The sequence below is a fragment of the Primulina tabacum genome, chromosome 14 (genome assembly GCF_025594145.1).
Source record: "Primulina tabacum isolate GXHZ01 chromosome 14, ASM2559414v2, whole genome shotgun sequence".
Lineage (NCBI taxonomy): Eukaryota > Viridiplantae > Streptophyta > Magnoliopsida > Lamiales > Gesneriaceae > Primulina > Primulina tabacum.
Window position 1 is genome coordinate 1,381,362 of NC_134563.1, and position 15,479 is coordinate 1,396,840.

At 35.1% G+C, this 15,479-nt stretch overlaps 1 pseudogene; it reads left to right on the forward strand.

Moving 5' to 3' along the window:
• Positions 1-12,561: 12,561 nt before the first annotated feature.
• The window catches only part of LOC142525422 (tRNA ligase 1-like), a 36,001-nt pseudogene continuing 33,083 nt past the window's right edge, over positions 12,562-15,479 (forward strand).

Below are 15,479 nucleotides of genomic sequence, written 5' to 3' on the forward strand. Positions count from 1 at the left end.
AAAACACATGTCTTCAAAATTAATATAAATTTTTGAAGACAAATTATGTTCATATATGTCTTCAAAATTAATATAAATTATGAAGAAAATTAATATAAATTTTTGTTCATATATATAATTAATATATATTTATATTGTATATGTTCTATTATTTAGCTTCTTTATGTTTCCCAAAATTTTAGAAATGCAATCTATTAAAATTAACATTTGCGGAAGGTTAAAAACCAAAATTTCCGCATTATACATCAAAATCACTCAAATTTTGCCACATCCACAGTCGAGTAGTACATAGATATCTATCAATAAATAAAAAATAGATATTTTATTAATGGTCTCATGGACCTATTTATCGTAAGACCGGTGAATCTATTTCATACTCAATGTTAAAAACAATATTTTTAGAATAAAAATTAATAGTTTTTCATAAACCAAATTGTGTTGAAGAGTCGTCTCATAATTGACTCGTTAAACAATCTCATAAATTTTTGTGAATAGAAAATGCTCAGATTTTGATGGGGAAAAAAAAAATTACTCGAATTTTGAATGTTAGGCAGGTAGTACCGGACGTTCGGCGGCTTTGTGGACCACTGCTGCCGTCCAAGTGTTCCGCAGGCAAATATCTCCGTTCTTTTACAATAGCAGCTTGTGGGCTTTCTTCACTCTTTCTTGGGTTGACTTAGCACCCACTTGCTACTCCTAGCCGGGGCTTTTTTTCTCAAATTTGTCTTCCTTATTATGTACAAGGCGAGAGACTATTAGTCAGTTTGTTTTCACGACACCAATGGACTTTTACAAAAATATTTATCGAGTTATCGATCATTTGGTGTGAATGATAAAACATTATTTACGTTGGCCTCAAATCATAATATCATCATCATCTTACTTGCAATAGTAGAAGTATGTACAATTATTGATGATGCGATCCTGGTGAAATGAGTGAGCAGGGTTGGGTGCTCCACCGGATCTGCTATCAAAATGATGAAGGAAATAAGAGCAATGTAGATATCTGAACCAGAAGCTTCTTCCCCGGGCGGAGAGGATTTCCTGCACTCAAGAAGGTAACCACGTGAATGGGCGCCGGAGGGGTGTCCGGCGTGGCCACTCTGATGCTTAAGTCAATGAATGATTCAAGCCAAGAACCAATGTAACCAAGTGATGGTTGTGATCATGGTGTGAATGAATGAATGTAAATGTAAAGAGAGAACATGGTATTTATAGTAGGAGAAGTAATGATGACCTCGTTCTCCGTGCTACCTACAAATTATAGTAGGACGGCTGAGCACACCCTATATTCTGACATGTCAAATCTCATACTGGTCACATCTAGCCCATCTGATTTTGTCAACCCATCGGCCTGGTGTCAGAGATGGGACAGTCGCCCACATCCAATTCTGCTAGTATACTCGAGTGCGGTGCTCATATCGAGGTGGCCCGGGTAGAAAATTCCCGGGAGTTTGAACAAGAGCCCGGGCGTCCGGTGGCCCGGGGAGGAGACGTCCCGGGCATTCACCCGCCCGGCTCATGCTGAACTCTTCCTGCCGACTTGTCCTGATTCTGGCCATCCATCCAGTATCCTGGGTCGACCATGCCCCGTGCACAAGAATCGTCTATGACTCGGACACAACCCGGGCTATCCCGAGGGTATCATCACTCCCTTCTTAAATAGTCGGGCTAGAGTCATACTCGTTGTCCCGATTAGTCATGTGTGCCCGATCATGGAAAATATTTAATTTGTCTGTAAAAGCATCGGGGCTTCATGTATCCCAGAGATGGGATGAAATGCTGGAGTCTCGTGTCTTATGGACTTGATATAAGATAGCGGGACCTCATGTCTCCCGGGCTTTAAAATAGATTGTCAGGGCCTCATATCTCCCGGACTTAGGAATAGTCGAGCTGCGGAGCCCCGAGCCAGGTTTGAGAACCATGGGCTTATGAATAACCAAGGTGCGGAGCCTTGGGCCAGGGAGCATGTCCCGGGTCTTGGGAGTGGTCGAGGTGCAGAGCCCCGAGCCAGGGCACGGATCCCTGGACTTAATAGACAACCAGGGTGCGGAGACCTGGCCTTCATGAATGGTCGAGGTACGGAGCCCCGAGCCAGGGTATGGATCCCTGGACTTCATAGATAACCAGGGTGCGGAGACCTGGCCTTCATGAATAGTCGAGGTACGGAGCCCCGAGCCAGGTTTGAGAACCTTGGGCTTATGAATAACCAAGGTGCGGAGCCTTGGGCCAGGGAGCATGTCCCGGGTCTTGGGAGTGGTCGAGGTGCGGAGCCCCGAGCCAGGGCACGGATCCCTGGACTTAATAGATAACCAGGGTGCGGAGACCTGGCCTTCATGAATGGTCGAGGTGCGGAGCCCCGAGCCAGGGTACGGATCCCTGGACTTAATAGATAACCAGGGTGCGCACCCTTCATGAAGGCCAGGTCTCCGCACCCTGGTTATCTATTAAGTCCAGGGATCCGTACCCTGGCTCGGGGCTCCGTACCTCGACCATTCATGAAGGCCAGGTCTCCGCACCCTGGTTATCTATTAAGTCCAGGGATCCGTACCCTGGCTCGGGGCTCCATACCTCGACCATTCATGAAGGCCAGATCTTCATTGATGATGTTTTGAAGGAAATAATAGGCGTGCCTTTGCATTTTTAACGCACGATTAATCGTTGACGATGACGAAGAACGACGGCGAGGAGACGACGGCTAGAAAACCTTAGCAAAACTTGAAGCTTTTCTCCCAATTTCTGTGTGTGTGACGTGTGATATGTTGCAAGGAAGAGTTTGAAAGTGTAGGGGAAAGTGGATGTGAGTTTTTAATAAAATTGTGGGGTGAATTATGGGGTAGATTAGTATATTATATAGTTAATTAAGCACTAATTAAGCTTTGGCCCATTAAGATATTAATTAGGCCCATTAAAGCTCATTAGAGATTTATTAGAATATTAAAAACAATTTTGCTTAAATAAGTTTGTGAATTTATTAGCCGAGTTGCCAAAACGTCTGTATTTTTTGTTGAAAAACCAACACCGATAAAAATTACGTCCCGGCGTATAAAATCACCTCAAAACCCCATATTTTCAAAAATAAGAAAAAATATCACCCTTAATTTAAATAATTAAAAACAATTATTTAATAGGCGTTTTGAAGGATGCATTGATGATGTTTTGAAGGAAAGAATAGGCGTGCCTTTGCATTTTTAACGCACGATTAATCGTTGACGATGACGAAGAACGACGGCGAGGAGACGACGGCTAGAAAAACTTAACAAAACTTGAAGCTTTTCTCCCAATTTCTGTGTGTGTGCCGTGTGATATGTTGCAAGGAAGAGTTTGAAAGTGTAGGGGAAAGTGGATGTGAGTTTTTAATAAAATTGTGGGGTGAATTATGGGGTAGATTAGTATATTATATAGTTAATTAAGTACTAATTAAGCTTTGGTCCATTAAGATATTAATTAGGCCCATTAAAGCTCATTAGAGATTAATTAAAATATTAAAAACAATTTTGCTTAAATAAGTTTGTGAATTTATTAGCCGGGTTGCCAAAACGTTTGTATTTTTTGTTGAAAAACCAACACCGATAAAAATTACGTCACGGCGTATAAAATCACCTCAAAACCCCATATTTTCAAAAATAAGAAAAATCATCACCCTTGATTTAAATAATTAAAAACAATTATTTAATAAAAACATTTTCTAATTTTCAGCCATCGGTCTCCGTTCCTCGATCGCAACTCGAATAATCTTTAAAAATATATTTCAATGCAACAATATTGAAAAATATATTTTAAACATGTCAATATGCACAACATATTTAATTAATACAATTAAAATATTTAATTAACCTGGATAGCAGATCCGGTGGAGCACCCGATTGGGACCCTGATAAGTTCGATGGTTCTTTTTCATGAACCTGGAGAATTTCTTTACAAACAAGGACATAGCATCACTACTGATTTGTTCAGCAGTCTTTTCCAATGTACTGTCAATGATCACAGTAGGTAATGCTTGAGGTACAGCTGTAGCAGCAGTAGAAGAAGTAGTAGCAGTAGCAGTAGCAGCAAGAGCCTTGGTAGGTAGACTTGAGGGCTCTTCTCCACTTCTTACCTCCAGTTCGAACTCGTATGCTTTCAGGTCTGCAAACAAGTCGTGCAGTTCCAACTTGTTTAGATCTTTGGACACTCTCATAGCCATTGTTTTTACATCCCATTCTCTGGGTAAGGCTCTCATCACCTTGAGAGTTATTTCTCTGTTGCTATGCTCTTTACCCAGAGCTGTTAGCTCATTTACCAAGCTACTGAATCTTTCATCGAACTCATTTAGAGTTTCACCAGCTTTCATTTTTAGATTTTCGAACTTCTGCATTGCTACAGACAGTTTGTTTTCTTTCGTTTGCTCATTTCTCTCACATATCTGGATGAGCTTTTCCCAGATATCTTTTGCAGTAGAACACATTTTAATCTTGCTAAAGGTATTCTTGTCGAGAGTTTTATATAATATATCCTTTGCAACATTATCAAGGTTGGCCTTCTTCTTATCTTCGCTGGTCCATTCACTTCTTAATTTTTCAACCATCTGCGGTGCACCCTTAGTAACAGCAACAGCTATGTTAAGCTTTAATATTTTCAATGGACCATCTGTGATGACATACCACATGTCATCATCTTGTGCTGTAAGATGAGCTTGCATTCTAATCTTTCAATCATCAAAATCTTCCTTATAGAACATAGGGATCTTGCTAAATTGTGCCATCTATTGTAGTTTTTCACGAACAAGGATAACCCGCTCTGATACCAATTGTTGAGGATCGAAGTTGAGTTTAGAGGGGGGTGAATAAACTCTGCTCGTTTTTTCTTTCTTTTGATGAGGTACTAAAATCCTGTTAGAGATAGTAGTTTATCTTGTTGCGTATACCTTCACCTAGATTACAATTATAGGTGCGGAAACAATCTGATGAAGTAAGTGAAAGACAATAATAACAGTGGGCAGTAGTTGTTTATGGAAGTTCGAAGATGAAATCTTCTACGTCTCCCCTTCTCCTGTTTCCAGAAGGTATAACTATAAGACTTTGGATATTACAGTACAACTCTTGTACACACCCACTTCAGAAGGACTTACACCTTTGCCTACTGAAACTCTTAGTTACTCGACTCAAAAAGTACGTGATACAAAAGGTTCTGAAAAGACTCTTTTCAGATTACAAGCTCTTCCTGATAAAGTACAAGTGTTGTAAAAGATTGTGAAGAGTGTAAGAATCAGTAGCACATGATGATCTTCAAAAGATCAGATGTTTGCTATGAAGCGTGTGCTACTTTTCTTTGTGTTGAACTCAAAGTTATCAAGGAATTTCGAAGTTGTCTCGTTGAGTGAAATAGCGTTGATCCTTGAAAAGATATTATGCGTAGAGTTCTCTTTTTCCTATAAGGGTTTGTTCCATGTATATATAAGCGACTGAGTTCAACGTTTATGATCAGAAGATGTCTTCAGATTTCTGATAGAGTCAGTTTTATTACCAAAAAAAAAGGTTCCTGCAGAAAAGTTATAAAACAATCAGTCCTGTTTTATACTAAACTCGGTAAAGTAAATTAAATGACTCCGTATAGTATTTAATGCTGCAATTAATACTAGTACTTGGTAACTTTAACGGTAACATTTAAAGTAGTCACGTTATGCAACATCTTCTACTGATTCTGTTTTTCTATCCTTACTGCTTTTGTTTTACTTAGACAAGTGGCTTTTGATTTTCTTTTTGTCTATTGTTTTCTTAAAGAGTGCTGCTGGTCTGTTGGTTTTTATTTTCATCGCCACAATTAATTCATGTCTATCAGACACATTGTCCTTCAAGTTAGTAACAGTTAATTATCTATTAAATTTAATTATTAATATATAATTTTGAATTATTTAATATATTATTAAGTTTTATTTAATTGTTTATATTATATATATTGTTTTTACTTATTTATTTATTTAAATTGTGTTATTAGCTTATTTTATGTGTTTGTAGCGTTTAATTTAAATTTTATTTGTAGAAAATAAAATTAACTTACTAATATAATTTATAAGTATTTTTATTTAATTAATTCCATCTCTTTTAGCAAGTAGATTAATGTGAAGCAAATTATTCATATATTTCAAAATTTTGCTCGAATAACTTTTTTATTGATTTATTTAATATTGTTTATTTATATTCATTAATTAAAATTTGACAAAACACCTCGAATTTTTATGGGTGTAGAATTTAATTACAAATATTTGTTTTCATTCAATATTTAACTCAAGTTTCACAAAAGAATTATATCGTCCATATATTGTGATTTAATCATGCATCATTTAACATCTCATTCATAAGTCAAATAATGCATAAAAAGTAATTTTTCAATTCGATAAAAAGATATTAAAATCTTTTTAATAGATTTATGATTTATTTATAACTACCATATCTTATCTATTTTTCTTTTCAAAATTCAAAAGTTCATGAATTCACAAATTATCTATAAACATCACAAATATGTTTATTATAGTCACATAATTATTTTTATTTTAAAAATAACACATTATCCAAACAATTATTATAAATTATAACCAAATATTTTCAATATAATTATTTATGGTTTTATATACAAGATAATGAAACACGAAAAAATAATTATCCAATAAAACTAACAGTACAAGTATGAAACACATGCATAGTTGAACTAATTAAAATAATAGCGCATAAATTTATCAAAACTTTTTGCCACAAATCCATCTTACTTGATTCAATTATTCGAACTTGAATTTTTGTATAACAAACTTGAATTTTATCATGACAAAAGCTTGTGTGATACGGTCTAACGGGTCGTATTTTGTGAGACATGTATCTTATTTAGGTTATCTATGAAAAAGTATTACTTTTTATGTTAAGAGTATTACTTTTTATTGCGAATATCGGTGGGGTTGACTCGTCTCACAGATAAAAATTCGTGAGACTGTCTCACAAGAAACCTACTATTTTATTATAACATCATTGCTAGCATTCTCTGATTAATGGCTTATAATTAAATTAGTTTCATAGTTGAAGCTTTGACTATTATAATTAGATATTATATTATTATTTAGAATATGTCTCTTTTGAGACAGTCTCACATATCTTTATTTATGAGACAAATCAGTCATATCTATATTATAATAAAAAGTAATATTTTTCATTGGTAACTCAAATAAAATATTCGTCTCCCAAATTGACTTATTAAACATTTTCACAATAGTTTTTGTGTGTGTGTGTGTTTTTTTTTAAATATGATGAGGTGTACATTTGGACTTGCAAAAGGCACAATTGAATGGCATAAAGATGAATAACTACCAAGTAACGGAAAATCAATTATGAATTAGTGAAACCATAAATATAAAATTTAATGCGTTTTAAATTAATTATTTAAATGTTTGATTATATTTAATTACCTGCACGTGTCACTAAAATTAAATTAATACTTCCAGAGCTCACGAGTCACTTTCAAAACTTAATACAATTTTCACATTTATAATTTATACTTATAATATATTTATAAACTAAACACATTATTATAATTAATTATAAAATTTAATTATATTATTACTAACAACATTATTAATCATTATAATGACAATAATTTAGTGGGAAAATCACGCTTTATCCTTAATCGTTTACTACTAAAATACTTATAGTCCCTAAACATTTCAATATAATATTTTTAGTCTCCTAAACTTTAAAATATGTTACGTAATTAGTATTTGTTGTTTTTTTTTTGACAAAATTAATTAATTTCTTACGAATAAGAGTTATTACAATCTTCATGCAAAACATCAATAATAGAATCTGGTGGTAGAATCCAGATCATGGGACGAGCATGGAAACAAGATGCCCTTGCAAGATTATGAGCAACCTTATTTGCTTGTCGTCGTGTAAAGCAGACCTTGTATGATGGTCGTTGACGAAGGATTACTCGGCACGCAGAAATTAGTATACCAAATTCTGAATCATCCTCTCTTCGTGAATTAAATGCATCGATTACAACTTTAGAGTCTGATTCAAATGTTACCTCTTGTAGGCCCATGTCATCCACCCAACTGAGAGCCTCTTTGAAGGCCATTGCTTCAGCTTCTTTGATTTCCACTAGGCCTGGGATGGCATTTGTTCTGGCACTTATGAAGGAGCCCATGGAGTCTCGAAGCACCGTTCCCATTCCTGTGTTTCTACTTTCATTATGTAATGTTGCATCTACATTACATTTGAAAGTGGGTGCTTGTGGTTTTTTCCAAGTATAAGACTGGTTGGACTGTTGCCTATTACATTTAAGTATTTGTTGTTAAATACTTAAATTTACTGTTGGCTAATTTTGTGATACTTATTCAACTTTTGGAAGCAAAAGTGTTTATAAATGTTATAAACCAAAAATATTACAGCAAATACAAGGCAATAAATAAGCGAGTATTTGTCGCTCCGGGATGATGTTCGAGTTGATAGAGTAGATTAGTGTTTGACCTAAAATCAAAAGTTCGATTTTCCTACCAGTACTTTATCGGACAAGCATGTCGCACGTGATTTGTCCAATGCAGTTTAAACGACTAGAATGATTGCAAGCTATTGCATTAGTCAGAAATTTACCCAATATGTATTAGAAGACAATGATCACGAGTTCTCACAACAATAAATAAATAAATAGGTGAGTATTTGCTATGTAATTTATTTTTTGTTATATATTTATTATTATATAACCACTCTAAAGTTTTAATAATTTTTCTATGGATTTTTCACACAAGAAAAATCGTGCAATAAGATGAAAATGACTAAATATTATAATCAGAAATCTATATAATAAATTATTTTTAAAATACAAATTATACATAATTAATTAAATTTTATAAAAAATATTCTAATAAATATAGATTTCGTTAATGAAATATTAAATTTTATCAATTTATATATGTAGATGTTTTTTCTTAAATATTAAGACAATAATATTAAAATATCTAAAGTCACTCAAAGTTTTTGTGAGACCGTCTTACATGGCTTTATTTAATAGAATAATAGACTCGATCTATATCTATTATGAAAAATAATATTTTTGATATAAAAAAAATATTTTTTTAACTATTCGGGTCGGATTAGAGATATCTATCACAAAATTGATATGTGAGATGGTCTCAACAAATTTTTTTGAATTAAAAATAATCCATGATTGCGTTTGATTGTATTTAAATCGAGTAACTATATTTTTATCTATGAAATTACAAATTGTTTTTTTTTTTTTTGTTATTTTAATAATTTGGTTTTTTATATCAAATTTTGGATGAAATCAACTTTTATTGTAAAATAGGTACTCGAAGTTTACAAAACCAATACATTATCTGGAACTTGAAATTTTAGTGTAAAATAAGTTATAAGTTTACAACTATTATATAATTATAGGTTTTTGTTTTTATTTTAAAATAAAATATGTTGAGCGTAATAATTGTCCCTACTTGGTAGAGCGATCGAACCGTAATGCTTGAGCTCCTGTGCGGTTTAAAAGATTTGAGTTGCACCATTACTACTAGCTATAGCTTTTGGTAAAACGGTAATCGCTCGGTCCTACAATTGATATCAGAGCCAAGGTCACGAGTTCGATTCCCATTGATTGCAAGTAGTGCAATTATTGGGAAGAAGATTATTGAGTGCAATAATTGTCCATGCTTGTTATAGCGATCGAACCGTGGTGTCACGGCCCATGCTCATTTAAATGCTCAGCATCTCTCCCGTTGTTTGGCGATGTGGGATTTCGCCTAGGGGTCCTCTTCTCCGTGTGGGGTCCTTAGCTCCTAATCGTTATTACAATGCACTTTGATTAGGGTTAACTAATTACAGCGGAAAACGAGTTTAAAATTTCTTTAAATGAGCCCAAAATATCTCTTCTATAATTTAAATACTAAAAATAGTATTTAATCTCACATCATAAACATGTCCACGCGTAATCAAAACCAATCATATACAAACAACTCATATCCTCGGGACATGTCCCGGTATATAAATACATATACATATATACTGGGAACAAAATATAAACCTCAACTCAAACTGTGACTCCCTCCAGAAGTACCCTCTCCGGTCTCCTGATATCATGGAGTACCTGCCATTGTCCACACACAAAGACAACAACAACCCCCCTTGGGGGTGAGCAAAGCTCCGTATGAAACAACCATCATATATACCACAAGTATCTAAACAATGATATATGGTATGCAATGCATGTGTGTCGTGGAGGTATCAGGTCAAATGCCCATCCACTGAGCACATGTCAGAATCAAACGAATCGCTATCAAATCAATGCTCGAGCTGGCACACCGACCTCAATAAGGGATACTCGTATGATAGCGTCGACGAAGCGTCATCAAATCCCAAATCTCATATCAATCGTCGGAACCACAAATGTCTATGTTTTAAGTGTCATATAATACCAAACATAGCATTGTGTTCACAAACCCCAGAATCCAATCAAATCATATCAGGGTATCCAAGGATCATAACTCAACGTGCATGTCATGTATCGATGTATTCATCAAACGATGTGTGTTAACAAAACATTTATTTTATACATCGATATTCCAATCACAATGTCATGTATGCCACATAAACTCAACAAATATGGCATATAGACATGTATTCTCATTCCAATCAATCAAACCAATCCAACATATATCATATAATACAGATAACTGTCGTATGTTACCCGGTCGCAATATACCTCAATTCTTCGTTTTCAGTTGATGTAGCATGAAGATATCGGTATAATACTTTATCTACATCAATAACATACTCATTCCAATCAATAACATAATCCAAAATCATTAATATGAGTTTCAAATATCTTTTGAAACATCAAAAATTCATATCAAATCATAATCATATCATAATTCAATTCCGACTTCGTATATGAGTTTCTTGTCGGTTATTCTACTACATACATGAATTTCAACTTCAAATACATGCTATTCCAGCACTTTGATATTTAGAGCTGCTGGAACCAGAAGAAATTTACCTCAGTCAGAAGCCCTCGACGCGATGATTCCGAATCTATAATTTGTTTCGCGTTTAGACCGCGTTTCGAAGTCGATTTGAACGGAAGAAATTCAAAATCTCTCGTGCTTCTCGAAGTTGTCGAAGGATAAATGAAGAAGGAAAGAAGGAAATCTAATTCTTATCCTCATCTCTCTCGCACTCGGGCGGTAGAATTCTCGCGCTCAGTTCTCGCGCCTGAGCGCGAGACATTCTGTCCCCGAGTTTCAAATGCACCGCGCTCGGGCGGTCAAAAACTACCGCTCGGACGCGGCATGTTCTGTCCGAGTACTCTCATATGCTATACTGGCGCTCGGGCGGTAATCTTCTACCGCTCGGGCGCCACATGTTCTGTCCAATTTCCCCACTTTTGGTACACTGGCGCTCGGGCGGTCATTTTCTACCGCTCGGGCGCCAGATGTTCTGTACAAAATATTGGTTTTGTACTTATTGACTTCCGACTTCTCCACTCGAGCTCTTAAAACGTCAATTCATATCCAATACTTATTTTCTCATTTCCAGTGTCAAGATTTACCTCAAATACATAATCACATAAAAAATTTATAAATTATCGATAATCGCATAAGATTTACGATAATACGATACACGGTCCTTATACGTGGTGCTTCAGCTGCTGTGCGATTTAAAAGATTTGAGTTGCACCATTACTCATTACTATAGCTTTTCATAAAATGGTAAGCGCTCGATCCTACAAAATATTATTATTATTATTTTTTATGATAGCATTGAAATCATTTAGGATATATTTGATACATGAGATGTGTGGATAACTGGATTTTGAAAGAAATTATAAAAATCATAAAAACTTTTATAAAATTATCTCACAGTGATTTTTTATTTGATCAAACCAATGAAAAATTATTATTTTTATATCAATAGTATTACTTTTTACTTTAGGTATAAAAATAGTTTACAAGTTACTAGACAGTATACTTTATATTTTACAAGATTTTTTTTAAAAAAATACTAATGTACAATCTTCTTAAAATATCAAATAAAATTTATAAAAACAACACCAAAACTCCAATAAGACACTCGCGAGTCAATTTTATGATATTGATATCTAATGAAAAATTATTATTTTTTATGTCAAAAATAATATATTTTATTATAAGTATAGACAAGATTAAAACGTTTTACAAATAAAGATCCGTTAAACGATCACACAACAAATTTTAATAAGTTGTTATATAGAATAATAAATCAAATACACATCACATCAATCCAATACAATTTTTAAGACATATTTTTCGAAAAAAATATGATTATGGTTAAAATAAATATCCTACACATCTATCCAAGATTATGCCTCCCAAAAAATTCAAATTACATATGCTCCTATAATTTTGAAATCAAATTTAAAAAGTTGTGCCCGGAAAACAATAATTTTTGGCGTTTTGAAATTAAATTCGAAAGAACCCAAAACGCCAAACTAAAAGCAAAATCCAACCAAATTCCATCGGACCTTTGAATTGTTTTGTCTGTCTCCAAATGGCCATGAAACCTTAATACAAGCAATCCTCCTGTCCTCAGCATACTCCTCCTTTGGGCCCCTCTCTCTCTCTCTCTCTCTCTCTCTCTCTCTCATTATATCTTCCTCAAGAAGCAAACTTCACTTCACTCCACTCGAAAAACACTCCCTTCTTCGGTTCTTTCCTTCCTCAACAATGGCGGATGTTGTTCCCGAAGGTGCTGGCTTCTGGTTACCCGCAGAGTTCTTTGCTGACGATGATATTGGCCAAGAAAAGCTCGTTAAACCTGATTTGGGATCCGATTTCTGCTTCCCCACCGAGTTTCCTTACGATTTCCAAGCCGAGAATCTCGAGCATGTTGAGGTACTCGGTGTTTCTGGTTTGATTCACTCGATCTGTGCAAATTTCTACGTTTTTCTTGATTTTTTTGGATGCGGGTTTTTTTTTTCCACAGAAGGCTGCCTGGGTGATGTCCACTTCACCTCAATCAACTCTGGGGAACTGGTCAGGAGGGAGCACCGGCGGGTCGAGCATCGGAAGCCCGAACAGCGCGCCGCTCCCTTCGGCTCAAGTCGCGGGTAAAAACGACGCCGTTGTCGATCTCATTTGTAAAGCCGCAGGTCAAGTCGCGAAGCTGAAGCTGAATTCCGGTGATGGGGTCAGGCCAGCCGGGAATTTAGGCCTTTTCGGACCGCCGAGAAGCCCGGCTCAAGTCCACTCATCGACCAGAACCCTGAGCCCTTCCATTTTCCAGACTACACGGGTAAAACCCATTTTTCTTCATTAAAATCAATTTTCGGTCTCTCTAAGTTTGAAAAATCTATTTTTACATTCACAGGCTCCGGCGATAGCGGCGAAGAGAGAGAATCCGGGCTGTGGAATGTGGTACGGCCCGCAGCAACAAGTGTACGATTACATGAGCAGAAAGGCAGTTGGGAGAACAGACCAAGCTGCATGGCCCGTCAAGCAAAACCCTACTCGAAATATCGGGACGGGTAACAGGGCTTTCTTGTTGGGCGGTCCCGGTGGCGGCGGCGTTGCGGCGAAAAGGGAGTGCGTTGGCACCGGAGTGTTCTTGCCGCGTGTATATGGGAGTTCGAATGCGAGTAGCTGTAACGCTTATTCTTCAGAATCTCACAGGAAGCCAGGTAATTTACAGCTCGGTGACTTTTCATTTTCTCCAATTTCTTGAAAATAAAGTTATTTTTTTATTATTTTTAATTGCATGCTATTATTATTAATTTTTTTATTCTTTTTTGAAAAATACCAACTTATCTACTTTGGGTAAAACTAGAACTATAATATTAATTTTAATTATGTTTTTGATATTACCAGTAAATGCAAATAATGAATTAAAGTTGTAATTGTGTAGAAATTTTTGTAATAAAAAGATTTTTTGAATTCAAATATTATATTAAAAGGCTAAAAAAGAGGAACTAATATTACAATTTCTTTTTCTACTTTTGGTTATTCTACTAATATTATGTGGATATTAGAAAATGGTAAAATTCAAGTTGGCCATAGATTTTCTATTCACAGTATCTTCAATAGAGACCCCACCGCTGACCAAATCGCAGGCCCACTTATAATTTTAAAACACTTTGTTTTGGAGCCAAAAGTTACAGTGAAACAGACTATTCTTTTGGTTGAGAATTTAAATTTTTAAAAATTGATATCCTTTTTTGGATTTGCTTTTGAACAAATAATATTTAGAAATAAAAATTATCTATGTTCTTGTTCCATTTTTGTGCTATTTCCATCCCCAAAAGCTTCTATTTCAGTGAGAATAGGACCAATCTTTGCTTGCTCTTTTACATCCAACTCTGACCCACTAGTTTGGACATGCATGTGAAGAAATCCCATTTTCATGCACATATTATTTTACCTGAAAAAGTAGCTAATTTAGATCATAATACATTTATAAGAAGGAAACTTAGTTATTGGATTTTTTGATAAGTTGAATTTTGAATGACATTCTCAATTATCGGTATAACAGTGTATCCTACATCTTTGCTTCAAGAAAGTAATGTTGATCCCCTTTTCAAGAACTTTGAAAACATGAAAGCTGCTTTGGTTCAATCTCTGCCCCGGTCTCAGCCGGAGACTCGATTCAACGGCGGATTCGTGTCTGATTATGGTAGTATATTATAAGTACATGCTAAAAATCCATCCCGACCTTATTTCGTGGCACATAATGTCTAGTTGCTTATATTGGGGAGTCTTTCTGTGCAGATCTACTGATGGCTCGTAGGAATTCGATCATGTTGCAATACCGGAAAAGCTTGCTATCAGAAAAATGGGTGATGGGTCGAGAAAATCGCCTTCCTCAAGAGTGGAACTAGTGATTCTATGCCATTGTGAAGGAAGAATAATTCAAGAAAATATGTATAGGGAAAGAAAATAACTTGGGCTTGGGGAGGATGATTTTTGATGTTGTGGTTCTTAATAATTGTGTTGATTTATTGATAATAATATGTAATTTTTAGGTGTGGTTGGTATTTGGAAATGTAGAAAGGGTACTTTCACTTTCTTGGTTTTGGTATTTGGAAAATAGTAGTGGAAGATATCCGCAGCTCTCCTCTTGTGATGGCAGTCAATTGTTCATGTATAAGGTTAAATAATTAGGGGGATTTTCTTGTTGATTAATGTGAATGTGTGGTTATTGCTACTGAATTTTACTTTTTTTTTTTATGCTTTTATGTTGTATTTATATCGAATGGACAGGTTATTGTATTTACGATTAATAGTCGTAAAATATATCATAAAAATTGATTTTTGGTAATTGGAAGAAATATTTGCTTTTATTGAGAATCGAGTGATTGTGTAGTTTAAAATATTTGAATTGTATTGTCTGAATAATTTTTCTTGTCAAAGAACAGGTGAGTAGTTCGTATAGGTTTTTTGGGATAATTAAAAGTTTTCAAAAAAGTACGGGTATCTAGGA